This window comes from Scleropages formosus, chromosome 16, assembly GCF_900964775.1.
Source record: "Scleropages formosus chromosome 16, fSclFor1.1, whole genome shotgun sequence".
Lineage (NCBI taxonomy): Eukaryota > Metazoa > Chordata > Actinopteri > Osteoglossiformes > Osteoglossidae > Scleropages > Scleropages formosus.
The window spans coordinates 24476005-24490818 of NC_041821.1; the positions used below are offsets into that span (position 1 = coordinate 24476005).

Genomic DNA, 14814 nt, shown 5'->3' on the forward strand with positions numbered 1-14814 from the left:
CCTAATGTCTCAGGAAGGGTCTGACTGTATGTCCTATTAACACTGCAGTACCAACAAGGGTTTCACCACATGAAGTTTCAAGTTTCAGGTTTATTGTCATAGGTACCAGCACTGTGTACAAGGATCATGAAATTCTTGAATGCTTCTCCACAGACTATGTACAAAAACAAAAGAAATACTGCACAAACAAAACAATAACAATGACAATGAGTAATGCTAATAAACAATAACAATAAATAACGGTAAGAATAATAACAATAAATAACAGTAGACAGCCAGAGAACTCAGAACATGAGAATGCTTAATGTGACAGTGTAATCTATCAATGTTCCTGGAAGGAGCAGTTCAACTCTAGTTACAAAAAGTGGCACATTGGTGAATGTATACTCTAACAGCAGTGGGGTAAAAGCTGTTCCTGTACCTAGCAGTGTGGGTTCGAATAGACCTGAGCTGCTTTCCAGATAGCAGAAAATAGAAAAGAGCCTGTGCGGGGTGATTGTGATCTTTCATGATGCGCATTGTCTTTCTGAGGCAGCGTGTGGTGTAGGTGTCCTGGACTGCTGGTAGTTGTGTGCCGATGATTTCCTGAGCTGTTTTGACCACCCTCTGTAGGGCTTTCTTGTCCTGTATGGAGCAGCTGCCACCCCAGGATGTAATACACCCTGTGAGGATGGACTCTACAGCACACCTGTAGAAAGTGGTGAGGACTGTAGTGGACATCCCGGCTTTCTTCAGATGCCTGAGGAAGTGGACACGTTGATGGGCCTTTTTGATGGTTGATGCTGTGTCCTCAGTCCACGTGAGTTTGGCAGTGAGGGTGACACCTAGGAATTTGAAGCTGTTGACCCTCTCTACAACGTCCCCTCCTATGTAGATGGGTGAATGTGCCGTATCCTGTTTCCTGAAGTCAATCACCAGCTCCTTAGTTTTACTGACATTGAGAGAGTTGTTGTCCTGGCACCACTCTCCCAGGAGCCTCACCTCTTCTCTGTAGGCCGTCTCATCGTTGTTGGTAATCAGACCCACAATGGTGGTATTGTCAGAAAACTTTATGATGGTGTTGGAGCTGTGACTGGCCACACAGTCATGTGTGAACAAGGAATGCAGCACCGGGCTCAGGACCCTTCCCTGTGGAGTGCGAGTGTTGAGGGTCAGTGGGGAGGAGGTATTTCTGCCAATCCACACACGCTGGGGTCTGTTGGTGAGGAAATCCAAGATCCAGTTGCACAATGTGGTACTCAGTCCCAGACCTAGTAGTTTGTGGATCTTGAATGTAGGGCAGCTGGTACTGTGGCGACAGAGTTGATGCTTTTGGACCCACAGGTTCAAATCCAACCTCCAGCTATAGCACACTTGAACAAGGAACTTACCCTAAACTGTTTCTGTAAAGTTGCCCAGATATATAAATGGATTTAAAACTGTATTTAGCTTAACATTGTAAATTGCTTTGGAGAACAGTATCAACTAAATGAAATAATTTAATGTAAACTAGTACCAAGATAAGCATATTAATATCCACAACAGCTTTCACATTTATTTACCTGATATTTTTTCCTGAGAAATATTTTTTACCCATTTATACAACTGGGTGTTGGAGCACTTCAAGGTAAGAACCTTAATCAAAGGTACTAAAGTAAGAGTTCGGATTCAAACCTTTATTGCTGAAGCAGAAAGTTGAAGCAGTAACCATTACATTGTCTGCTGGCCGCTACCTCTACATCTGCTACCGTGTTTGTGTGTCTGGGTATTGATCACGATTCAGGACAGCTCTACGCAAGCCCTGTGTGTTTCTTGAGGCTGCTTTTCATCATTAACTTAAAAGACAGGGTGTCGGATTACTGCCAGTGGCAAGATTGATAAATGTGCAAAAATGAGTTTGGAACTGACTCTAGCAGAGTCAAAAGGTGGGTTTGTGAAAAAAGTGGTGCCATCGGCGAGGACAGGTAGGGGGTTAAACCCCAGAGATGCGGTCCAAAGCGCAAAAGGGGCACTGCAACTGTTGGACGTGGTTGGGCACCTGCAGAGGGGAAAGGCGGGGTTTGGCTCTATCTGTATGCAGAGGCTGGGGAGTGCTGCTCTGGAAGCTGACAAACAGTGGCTGGTTCTGAGCAGGGAAGAGGAGACGAGGCATGGAAAGGCAGTCACATTAGTTAAGCAGGGTCAGTGGGTGAACTGGGAAGGTGTGGAGAAGAGGAAGCTATGCTGGCAAGATTTGTGGGCTATGGAGGCGAGTCGCATTACATTCGTTGTTGGAGAGACTTATGATGTGCTGCCAATGCCACAGAATGTTAAGCAGTGGGCAGATGGTGATTGTTGTTGTAAATTACGTAGTGGTGTGGCGACACTGAGGAACATTTTATCAAGGTGTAAGGTTAGCTTGGTGTGGGGTGCTATACTTGGTGCCATAATCAAGTTCTTAGATGTTAAGCAGGTGTTTCTGAGAGTAAGCCTGTCTGCAGTATAGATAAAACAATTGGATTTGTGCAGGCAGGAGAGAGTAACACTAAGAGTGGACATGGCTTGGTAGGTGGGACTGGAAGCTGTTTGCTGATGTGGGCAAACAGTTCCAGGTACCACAGGTCATTGCGGTAACTTCATTCTGTCCAAACATAGTGTTATATTTGGAGTGTTAGCAGATCGTGTACTTTGTAGAGTTAACAGTGCCTTTCGAGGATGTCATTGGGGAGGCATACAAGCAGAAACTGTTAAAGTATGCAGATCTGGTGGCAGAGGCAAAAGACCAAGGCTGGTGGGGTCAGCAATGTTGTTGCTGGGGGAATTTGATGTTAGAGAGCGCTCGTTAAAGAAGGCGGGGAAGGACCTATCTGAGACTACTGAGAAGGCGAGTCAGTGAGAAGACAGCAGAGTAGTTGGGGTTACAGATTGGAGGGAGGTGTGTAGTGGTTGATAAAATTAGCGGCAGGTGACAAGTAATGGGAGGCAGCTGGTGGTGAGTAAGAAGGCATTGTCTTGTTACTTAGGTTAAAGTTCGTAGAGTGGTGCATTTACAGTTCTTGTTAGCAGGTATGAAGGTAATCTGGGATAGTTTCAGTTTTTGAAGGTGCTGCATCTGAAGGTATGTATGAAGTTGTGGTTTAATTGGGGTGGTTGAGGGTGAAAGGCACCTAACATGTATAGAGAGGGGTGGGTCTGGGACACCAGACTGCACTGTTGAGCCTTCTGGAGGTGTCGTGGGCCTAATTTAACAAAATGCCAACCAAGGGATGTGCCCACTTGACAACCTCAATGAAATACCCATGCTGGTACCCTGTGGTTGTGTTGGTTAGGGAAGGAAGTTAAGCTTATTGATCTCGAGTCATAGAGACATATGTTGGCAATGCTGGATGTTGTTCTCTGTGGCATCATGGTGAGGTTGGTTGGACTGGGTCCTTGTGTACAGCCATTATAATATATGCAGACGTTTACAATTGTGTTATTTTATTTAGCAGATGCTTTTCTCCAAAGCGACTTCCGACAAACTCTACGTAGTATTATCAGCCAACACACCTTATTTACCAAGGTGACTTACAGTTCTAGATACACTACTTACAATGAGTCATTCATCCATAAATCATTTAAACACTCTCTCTGTCATTCACACACTATGGATAAATCTGAACAGCATGTCTTTGGACTGTGGGAGGACACATGAGAAAACCCATGCAGACATAGGGAGAACATGCAAACGCTACACAGACCGAGCAGTGATTGAAAATACATCCTCCCGCACCACCCAAGTGCTGTGGGACAACAGCACTACTTGCTGTGCCAGCCAGTGTAATTTACATACATTACAGGAATAGCTATGTGAAGATTTATCCATTGTTTAACAGACATGATCTCAAAGTTATAGTGCATGAACATGTACACATTACATGAACTTAATAGATCATGGATGAAGTGAGTCCAGAAGAGGTGAGTTTTAAGACCCTTTTTAAATGTGGACAGAGATTCAGCAGTTCTGAGTGAGAGAGGGAGGTCATTTCACTACAGCGGAGCCAGAACCGAGAACCTTTGTGCTTTACCTTTCGTGCGTGGGACCACCAAGCAGGCAGATGTGGGGAAGCATGGTAGTCTGATTGGGGTGTAGCGGATGATCAAGTCTTGCAGATAGCTGCTAGCAGTTCCATTGATGCTTTTGTGTGCTGTAACCAGGGTCTTAAATTTGATACGGACAGCTGTGGGAAACCATTGCAGAGAAACGAGGAGGGGCAATACAGGGGAATGCTTCAGCAAGTCAAACACAACTCGTGCAGGAGTGTTAAGTATCAGCTGTAGAGGTTTGATAGCAGCAGCTGGAAAGCGAGACAGGAGACAGTTGCAGTAGTCCAAACAGGATGTCACCATGGCCTGGATAAGTAGTTGCACAGAGTCTGTTGTGAGATAAGGACGGATCCTGCGAATGTTGTGCAGGATGCATCTGCAGGTCTGGGTTGTAGCTTTATGTGCTGATAGAAAGACAGACTTGAGTCAATCATCACTCCCAGAGTCTTCGCCAAGGAAGTAGGTAAAATCAGTGAGTTGTCCAGTTTGGCAGAGAGTTCACAGCAGGAAGACAGGGCAGCTAGGAGGTGAAAGATCTCTGTTTTGGAGAAGTTGAGTTGTAGCTGGTGATCAGACATCCATGCAGAGATGTCCGACAGGCAGGCAGTGACACACGTGGAAATGTCTGATGGTCCAGGTGAAAATGAGAGGAAGAGCTGGGTATCATCGGCATAGCAGTGGTAGTTGAATCCATGGGAGGCGATGATAGGGCCAAGGGAAGAGGTACATTTTGCTGAGATGTACGTTGCTTTGTATAAAAGTGTTTGCTAAATGAATACATGTAAATGTAAATGTGTAGATTGAGAAGAGTAGAGGGCCCAGTACAGAGCCCTGTGGGACACCAGTTGAGAGAGGCAGAGCAGAAGAATGGGAGCCTTGCCAGACAACTTGTTAGGATCTGTCTGATAGGTAGGTCTCAAACCATTTCAGTGCTGTTTCCTTGATGCAAAGCTGACCAAGAGAGAAGAGCAGAATCTGGTGGATGACAGTGTGGAATGTTAGACAGGTGAAGGAGGATGGGGCACAAGGAAAGGGAGGCCACTCTAGCTGACCAGAAAGCATCAGACAGCGACCAATCCAGACTGATATCTGTCGAAGAGAGAGTTCTGGGTGAGGAATTCAAATAGTTGATCACTGGCCGCTCGTTCAAGAGATTTTGACAGAAAAGAGAGGAGGGCAACTAGCCTGTAGTTTTGGACTAAGTTGGGATCCACAGAGGATTTCTTTACCAGAGGTGAAATGAGGGCAGTTTTGAAGGCCAATGGGAAGCAGCCAGAGGAGAGCGAGGAGTTGATGATCTTGGATATGAAGGTGGATAGTTGTGGAGAGAGGGTCTGTAAGAGTATCAGTGGGATCGGATCTAGCAAGCAGGTGGTGGTTCTGTGTGACAGCAGGAAGTCGGAGATTTCAGTTTCTGACAAGGGCTTGAATTCAGAGAATGTCACGTCACAGTGAGGTCCAGCGCGATCAGGGCAAGGAGATGGTGATAACTTGTCCGTGACTGCATTGACTTTGTCTCTGAAAAATAAAGCGAAGTCATCAGCAGTGAGAGAAGATGGAGGAGAAGGTGGTGGAGAACACAGTAGGGATTAGAAGGTGGCAAAGAGTTTTTGCAGTTTTTAGTTGCAGATTGTATTTTGTTGTGAAAGAAGGTTGTTTTATCTGAGGAGACAGCAGAGTGAAAGATAGCTAAGCGATCTTTGTAGACATCCAGGTCCAGCGAGTCTTGGATTTTCACCATCGACGCTCTGCAGCCCAGAGTTTTGTCCTATTGGCACGTAATGTATCACTCAGCTATGGGGTGGCACTGGGGTATGCTCGTCAGGAAGTTAGGGGACAGAGAGAGTCAAGAGAGAAAGCTAGAGCAGAGAGGAAAACATTAGTCACACTGTCTGTTGATACATCTAAGAATTGTGCAGCAGAAGGGAGAGCAGACAGTATGGCAGAGCCAAGGCAGGAGGGTGAGAGAGATTTTAGGTTACGGCAGAAGGTGACAATTGCTAGAGAAGAAGGAGAGGGATTAGTGGTGAGGCAGGGTTGGAAGGAGATGAAGAAATGATCAGAAACATACAGCAGAGTAACAGAGGGGACAGGACAGCTACAGTTACGGGGAAAAGACAAGGTCAAGGCAATGGCCAGCTTTATGAGTAGCAGGGGACTGGGAAAGGGAGAGGTCGAAAGACTGCAGGAAGGACAAAAGGCTGCTCGCATGAATGTTCTCGACATGAAGGTTGAAGTCATCCAGGAGAATCAACGGAATGTTGTCCCCTGGGAGAGAGCTCAACAAGATGTTGAGGTCATCCAGGAAGAAGCTGGAAGGGCTAAGAGAGTGAGAAAGAACAATCACAATAAGAGTGATTGGGACAGTGATAGACAACATGCAATTCAAAGGAGGACAGGTCATGCAGGTGGAGAGGGCGAATATTCCTACCAGGGAGAGATGAGTAGGGCTGTGCCCCCACCTCTGCCAGAGGGACGAGGGGTATGGGAGAATGAGTAGCTAGTGGAGAGAGCTGCGGGTGTGACTATGTTGTCTGGGGTAAGGCCAAAAGATCCAGTGAGAAGTGGGAGGCGTAGGCTGGTATGAAGTGAGCCTTCTTCAAAGTAGACTGCCAGTTCCAGAGTCCCATGGAGAGGTTGAAACCGGATGGAGGGGTTGATAGACAAGGATAAACCAGGTTACTGTAGCAGCGGGAGCGTGTGAGTCTCTGATGACGATGAGTTCGGTTGTCGTAGACAACTTTGATGTTTGACGTTTGACACACGATCCCTCTCGGAACACAATGTTGACGCCAAAAGTCATGTAGTAGCAGAGACCTCTCTCGGTGAACTTCTGTAGGTAGACTCCATTGTCTTTGCACTCCGAGTCTTCACACCTTGAGGCTGCCGCTATGCGTCACCTACTGCTATTTGAACCAGGCTAATTCACGTCAGCTGAAGCCAAATCAAAACTACTCTGACAATGGTAAGCAAAACAAACAATCTCCCCCGCCCCCGTCTCCGCCCCCTCCCCAGGCCGCCTCGGCATGCTACACTGTATTTGGCTTTAGTTTTTTTTGTTTGTTTTTACCCTCTTAACCATGGCACCCTCTTCCTGGATCGGGGCCTTGGCATGGCAGAAGGGCTTGCACGATCTAGGGATCTCCAGAGCTATGTCGTCGGGAGCATTATTCTCCTGGTAGGGTCTCCCAAGGCGAACAGGTCTGGAGTGAAGATCCAGACTAACACAATCCAAAAACCTCCATGAAAAATGGAAACAAGAGAATGTTTACCCTGCCCGGAATAGGGTCACCGGGACCAACCCCTGGAGCCAGGCCTGGGGGTAGTGTTCCTAGGCAAGTGCCTGGTGGCCAGGCAGCCTGCGTAGCCCAGCCGGACTCAGCCCGAAAAGGCATCGTGTGGCGCCATGTATACCTGGCGGCGGGAGCGGGAGGGGGAGGGGTGGCGCATGGCGTCACAGCCCCTCGCACTGAAAACTGAATCTTGGTACGTGGAATGTCACCTCACTTGGGGGGAAGGAGCCAGAACTGGTGTGGGAGGTTGAGAAATACCAACTAGATATAGTTGGGCTCACCTCCACTCACAGTGTTGGTCCTGGAACCAAACTCCTCGATAAGGGGTGGTCCCTCTCCTACTCAGGAGTTGCACGAGGTGAGAGGCACTGGGCGGGTGTGGGGATACTCACAAGTCCCCAGCTGGCTGCCACACAGTTGGAGTTTGCCCCGGTGGACGAGAGGGTTGCCTCAATGCAACTTAGGGTCACAGAGAGGAAAACTTTGACTGTTGTGTGTGCTTATGCACCAAACAGCAGTTCGGAGTATTCGGCCTTCTTAGAGAAGGTGGGAGGAGTTCTGGACAGGGCCCCACCTACAGACTCCATAGTCCTGATGGGGGAATTTAAATCTCACGTTGGCAATGACTGGGAAATCTGGCGGGGGGTGATTGGGAAGAACGGCCTGCTTGATCTGAACCCGAATGGTGAAATGTTATTGGACTTCTGTGCTAGTCATGGTTTGTCCATAACAAACACCATGTTCGAGCACAAGGATGCTCATAAGTGTACTTGGTACCAGAGTTCCTTGGGCCAAAGGTCAATTATCGACTTTGTAGTCGTTTCATCTCACTTGCCACATGTTTTGGACACTCGGGTGAAGAGAGGTGCTGAGCTGTCAACTGATCACCACCTGGTGGTGAGTTGGATCAGACAGCAGAAATCAAAATCCCGAGCATGGGAGGAGTTTGGAGAGGCCATGGAAAATGACTATCGGTCGGCTTTGAAGAGGTTCTGGAGAACCATCTGGCAGCTAAGGAGGGGTCGGAGGAGTTTCCCTCAGGCTGTGTTTAGCAGGAGTGGAGAAACTCTGACTTCTGATGAGGACATTGTCGGGAGGTGGAAGCAGCAATTTGAAGAACTTTTAAACCCAAGTGATATACCTCCCTTACAGAAGTCAGGGCCAGAGGCTTTCGGGCTGTCAGAGTCCATTTCCCTGGTGGAGGTCACTGAGGTAGTTGGTAAGTGCCACAGTGGCAAAGCACCAGGGGTGGATGAGATCCGCCTGGAAATGCTTAAGGCCCTGGAAGTTGCAGGGCTGTCATGGTTGACACGCCTCTGCAATATTGCATGGACCTCGGGGACAGTGCCCTTGGATTGGCAAACTGGGGTGGTGGTCCCTATCTTTAAGAAAGGGGACCGAAGAGTGTGTGCTAACTATCTAGGCAACACACTTCTCAGCCTCCCTGGGAAAGTCTATGCTGGGGTGCTGGAGAGGAGGCTCCGGTCGATAGCTGAACCTCAGATTGAAGAGGAACAATGTGGATTCCGCCCTGGCCGTGAAACAGTGGACCAGCTTTTTACCCTCTCACAGATCATTGAAGGGACATGGGAATTTGCTAATCCAGTCTACATGTGTTTTGTGGACTTGGAGAAGGCCTATGACCGTGTTCCCCGGGAAATTCTGTGGGAGGTGCTTAGGGAGTATGGGGTACCGGGGCCACTACTGTGGGCCATTCGGTCCTTGTACACACGGAACGAAAGCTGTGTCCGCATACTTGGAATTAAGTCAGGCCTGTTCAGTGTGGGTGTTGGACTCCACCAAGGTTGTGCCTTGTCTCCACTCCTGTTTGTGGTTTTCATGGACAGGATATCAAGGCACAGTCAAGGTCAGGAGGGCATTCTGTGTGGGAGTCGGAATGTGACGTCTCTGCTTTTTGCAGATGATGTTGTCCTTTTGGCACCGTCACATGGCTGCCTCCAGCACGCACTGGAACGGTTTGCAGCCAAGTGTGAAGCGGTGGGGATGAGGATCAGCACCTCAAAGTCTGAGTCAATGGTTCTCTCACGGAAAAGGATGGTATGCCCCTCCAGGTAAGGGGAGAGTTTCTGCCCCAGGTGGAGGAGTTCAAGTATCTTAGGGTCTTGTTCACGAGTGAGGGAAGAAGGAAGCGCGAGATCGGCCACAGACTGGGAGCAGCAGAAGCAATAATGTGGTCGCTGTACCGGTCTGTAGTGGTGAAGGGGGAGCTGAGCCATAAGGCGAAGCTCTCCATTTACTGGTCGATCTACGTCCCTGCCCTCACCTATGGTCATCAACTCTGGGTGATGACCAAAAGAATAAGATCGCGAATACAAGTGGCCGAAATGAGTTTTCTCCGCAGGGTGCTGGGACTCACTCTCCGTGACAGGGTGAGGAGTTCGGACATCCAGGAGGAGCTCAGAATATAGCCGCTACTCCTTCACATTGAGAGGAGCCAGTTGAGGTGGTTCGGGCATCTGATAAGGATGTCCCCTGGACGCCTCCCTTTGGAGGTATACCAGGCACGGTCAACTGGGACGAGGCCCCGAGGTTGGCCCAGGACCCGCTGGAGGGATTATATCTCACACTTGGCCTGGGAACGGCTGGGGATCCCCCAGGTCAAGCTGGAGGAAGTTGCGGGGGACAGGGGCGGCTGGGTCTCTCTGCTCTCTCTGCTGCCACTGCGACCCTTTCAGGACAAGCAGGACAGAAGACGGATGGAACCATGGCGTAAATGTGATGCAAGTGAAGGTGATGCATCCAAGAAAAGGAAAACGATCACAACTGAAACTAAAGTGGAAGTAATAAAACGATCGGAAAAAGGTGAAAGGCCAACAAACATTGGAAAAGCCAACATTAAAGTTTCTTTAATATTTTTTATATCTACACACACATTCTCTCTCTCCTCCTTCTCTCTGTCATTTACTACCTTATAGGTCAGAATTATGATTTTATAATGAGCTATAAGCGTAACCGGCAGCCTATGCATTGATTTTTATACCAGTGTTATATGGTCGTACTTCCTAGTTTTAGTAACAATTCTCACAGCAGTATTTTGCATCAACTGTAGCTTGGATACATACAGTCTAGTACAGACAGCCCAATAATAAAGCATTGCAATATCCCAGCCCACCAAACAAATTCTCAGCATCTTGCCTACATAGGAATCCCCTTAATTTAACTATATTTCCCATCTGAAGGAAGCAGAAGCCTGAGACTCATGAGACATGAGACACAAATGACAATTTTCCATCCAACAAGACACCCAAGTCCATAACACAATGTGAAGGAAAGCATCTCCTTCTACATTATCAAATTCCCTGACAACTCCCTCATCCTGGGTTACACCTGACTGGCCAAACATGACCCAGATTTTTCCTGGAGCATGGAAGAACTAGTGTCATGGGGTTCACAATGTGTCACGCTGTTTATCTTTCCGTGTCGAGCCACCTCTCCTGAAAGTCCAGACGTGACACAACACCTCGATGTACCCGACATGTATCATGACCTCATGGAGGTGTTTAGCAAAGAGAAAGCATCCGCCCTGCCACCACACAGACCCTGGGATTGTGCAATAGATTTCTTGCCCGAGGCATTGCCCCCTAGGGGTCAAGTGTATCCCATGTCCTTGCCTAAAAAAAAGAACATGGAGGAGCACATTTTGGAGGCTTTGGACTCCAGGATCGTCTGGCCGTCAACCTCCCTGCCCTCCGCGGTGTTCTTTCTTATCGGGAAAAAAGACAGGGGCTTATGCCTAAGGCCCATTATCAGACCCTTAATGAAATAATGGTAAAGTACCCTAAATTGTTTAGCTGTCACCTGTAGAATTAACCTCCTTGAAATAATCTATGAAGGGTTGCCAAATTCTATTAAATTTTTCTTCTTTCCTTTTCAAGGAGAACCTGATTTTCTCTAGCTCCAAATGCTTCATTACCTCCCTCATCAGATTTATATGTGTAGGGGCAGATTTATGTTTCCAATTTAATAATATTAATCTCCGTGCTAGTAAATTGACAAATGAAACCATGCTGTGTTCAGCACTGTTTTTTACTATCTCGGATTCTGCTATACCTAGAATCGCCGCCAGGGGGTCTAGGTCAATAGGCCTTTGCAATACTCCTGACAGCGTCAGAAAAACACCTTTCCAGTATGCTGACAATTTAGGGCAGCTCCAAAACATATGGGCCAATGAAGCTGGCGCAAGCCCACAATGGTCACATGAAGGGTCTATATCTGGAAATATCCTGTTCAGTTTTTGTTTAGACCAGTGTAAATGATGTATTATTTTGAATTGTAAGATACCGTGTCTAGCACACACCGATGAACTATGAATCTGTTTAAGGGCTGCCTCCCACTGCTCTTCTGCAATTTCTACACCCAAATCTTCCTCCCAGGAAGACTTTAAGTGTTCTAAAGTTGATATACTTGTTAACTGGAATAGCGTTTCATATATATATGAAATATCCCCTTTCTTGTGAGGTATCACGTGTCAGTATCGATTCCATTATAGATTGATTTGGCAAGTTGGGGTATAATGGATTATTTTGTATAAGAAAATTTCGTACCTGTAAATATTTTAAAAAGTTTGACTGAGGTATGTTGTATTTGCTTTCTAGCTGTTCAAATGATGGAAATACTTTGTCAATAAACATGTCCCTAAAGCTATAAATTCCTTTTCCAACCCAATCATCAAATACAGTATTTCTAAATGAGGGAGCAAATAAATGATTTTTAGTAATAGGGCTTTGGAGAGAACCAGCTTGCCAACCGAAAAACCCTTGAATCTGAGACCAAATACTGAGTGTGTGCAAAACCACTGGATTATCCAGTGGATTAAGGCACATAGTAGGTAAAGGCGAAAACAGTAGAGCTGAAAGCGAAGAAGGATAACAGCATGCTCCTTCTAAGTTTACCCATAATTGGGGTTGTTTTTGTAGCCAGTAGGCCATCATTCTTATATTGCTCGCCCAGTAATAAAACTGAAAATTTGGCAATCCCATTCCTCCTTTTGATTTGGGTCTCTGCAAGAAAACCTTCCCTATTCTAGGAATCTTTCTATTGCAAAAAAATTCTGAAATGATTTTATCTAGGTCATTAAAAAAAACATTTCTATAAATATATTGGTATACATTGAAATAAAAATAAAAACTTAGGAAGGATGGTCATTTTTCTTATATTAATTCTTCCTACTAACAAGATGGGAATGTGAGACCATCTTCGCAAAGACCTTAGTGACATTGATCCCTAAGTATTTAAACTGAGTTGAAGTTTTAAAGGGCAAGGTTTCAAAAGAATTTTGGTCAGCCAAGTTGTTAATTGGAAATAGTACACTTTTTCCCATATTAAGTTTGTACCCTGATGTTTGTCCAAATGTTTTTAAAGCAGAGACTATCCCAGGAATAGACTTGGACGGGTCAGAAATATATAATAATAAGTCATCCGTGTATAAAGATACCTTGTGCTCCCCCCCACCTCGAGAGACCCCACTATAAACAGTGGAGCTTCGCAGACAGATTGCCAGAGGCTCAATTGCTAACGCGAAAAGCATCGGAGATAATAGGCAACCTTGTCTAGTAGAGCGAGTTAACACAAAGTAATCTGACCTGAGATTATTCGTCTGTAGTGACGACATAGGTAATACATACAGAAGCTTTATCCATGAAATAAATGTTGGGCCAAAGCCAAACCTTGACAGGGCCGAGAAGAGATAATCCCACTCGACCCTGTCAAAGGCCTTTTCTGCGTCCAAAGAAATAAGTATCTCAGAATGACATCTTGAATGAGAGGAGTATATTATATCAAATGCACATTTTCGGAACCGCTTGTCCTATACAGGGTCACGGGGAACCGGAGCCTACCCGGCAACACAGGGCATAAGGCTGGAGGGGGAGGGGACACACCCAGGACGGGACGCCAGTCCGTCGCAAGGCACCCCAAGCAGGATTTAAATCCCAGACCCACCAGAGAGCAGGACCGGTCCAACCCACTGTGCCCCCGTGCCCCCCAGAAGAAGGAATATTTTTTCTGAATTGGGTGTGAATGTCTCCAAATGTCTATTATATTGCTGATTTCAAAAAGTTTTGGATCAATTTGGCTGATTTAGACACATGTTGTTGCCTGCTTGATGATCTCTCCAATACTGGGTCCATCACCAAATTAAAATCTCCTGCTAGAATTAGGTTATGGCTATGAAGATTAGGAAGGATTGCTAATATTGACCTTATAAAGTTCTCATCATCATAGTTGCATAGATATTTGCCAAAGTTACAGGAGTATTATAAAGTTTTCCAGTTGCGATAATGTATCTGACATTTGGGTCCGAAATTATATCTGAACTGGTAAAAGGGATATTTTTTTTATTATGATAGCTACTCCACGTGACTTGGAATTAAAGTTTGAATGAAACACTTGGCCAACCCAATTTCTATATAGTTGTTTATGTGCTTGATTTTTAAGGTGTGTCTCTTTCAAAAAGGCAACATCCGCCCCCAGCTTCTCGAGATGAGCCAGTATATTGCCTCTCTTCACAGCCCCGTTCAGGCCTTTACAATTCCAGGTGACAAACTGCACATTCGTCTTATCGAGTGTCTTCAACGTTCCTGATCCCCTCATGTTTCTAACAACATTCTATAATGGTAGAGGGTAGAATAAACAAATGAATATCCTTGTGTCCTCCCAAAAGAGAAGTAAAAAAAAAAAAAAAAAAAAAAAAACCTGATCAATACATACACATACAATAACATTCAACCCTGTAAGAACTCTAAACTCTTTAACATTAACATTTACCCACCCCACCCCCTGCCACCTCCCAAACAAGTAGCAGGGGAATAACGTGTTTACCAAAAAACACATTGCTGTTGTTGGAGGTTCTATACAGTGTGCTCTCATGTTGGTGAAGTATCGATCACATGACCGTTGTACGTGATGTGTTCTGATGAAGCACGTATGTAAATAAATATTCTTCTCTTCCGGTTTAAGAAAACCGATGGTGTGAGCGTGTACTTTGTTACCTCCGTTAAGTATAATCTATTTACCGCTTCTCTAACGCAGAGATGGCTGCGCCAACAGCTGTTCTCTACAGCTTAAGGAGAGAGAGTAAACTAAACAACAGCCAAATAAAATTCTCTCCACTCCTCTTTGATATTTATCAGTCTTAGACATCTGAACCTCAGTCAGCTATTAAATTTAGCCATAAAGCAAGAGCAAGTAACCACAAAGGAAACTAAAAATAATATTTTTCATCCGTGTCAGTTTAACATAATCGTAAACCTGAGCTCCTGCAGTTTAGTAGTGTTCACTTGTATTCGTTCAGTTCTCGATACGTAATAATACCTTACATCAACAAGTACTTCTTATCAAAATATACCCAAATCTATCAGACTATAAATATGGGTGACATTCATGTTACTTGCATGGAATTCAGCTCGTTTTAGTAAACTTCTGGTTGAAGAATTCTTCGGCCGCTCACGGAGAATCA

General features: G+C 45.8%; 1 protein-coding gene across 1 annotated transcript in view; it reads right to left on the reverse strand.

Moving 5' to 3' along the window:
• LOC108933734 (catenin delta-2-like) overlaps nucleotides 1-14814 on the reverse strand; it is a 340497-nt gene that overhangs the window by 160835 nt on the left and 164848 nt on the right. The gene's annotated exons all lie outside the window — the stretch shown is intronic.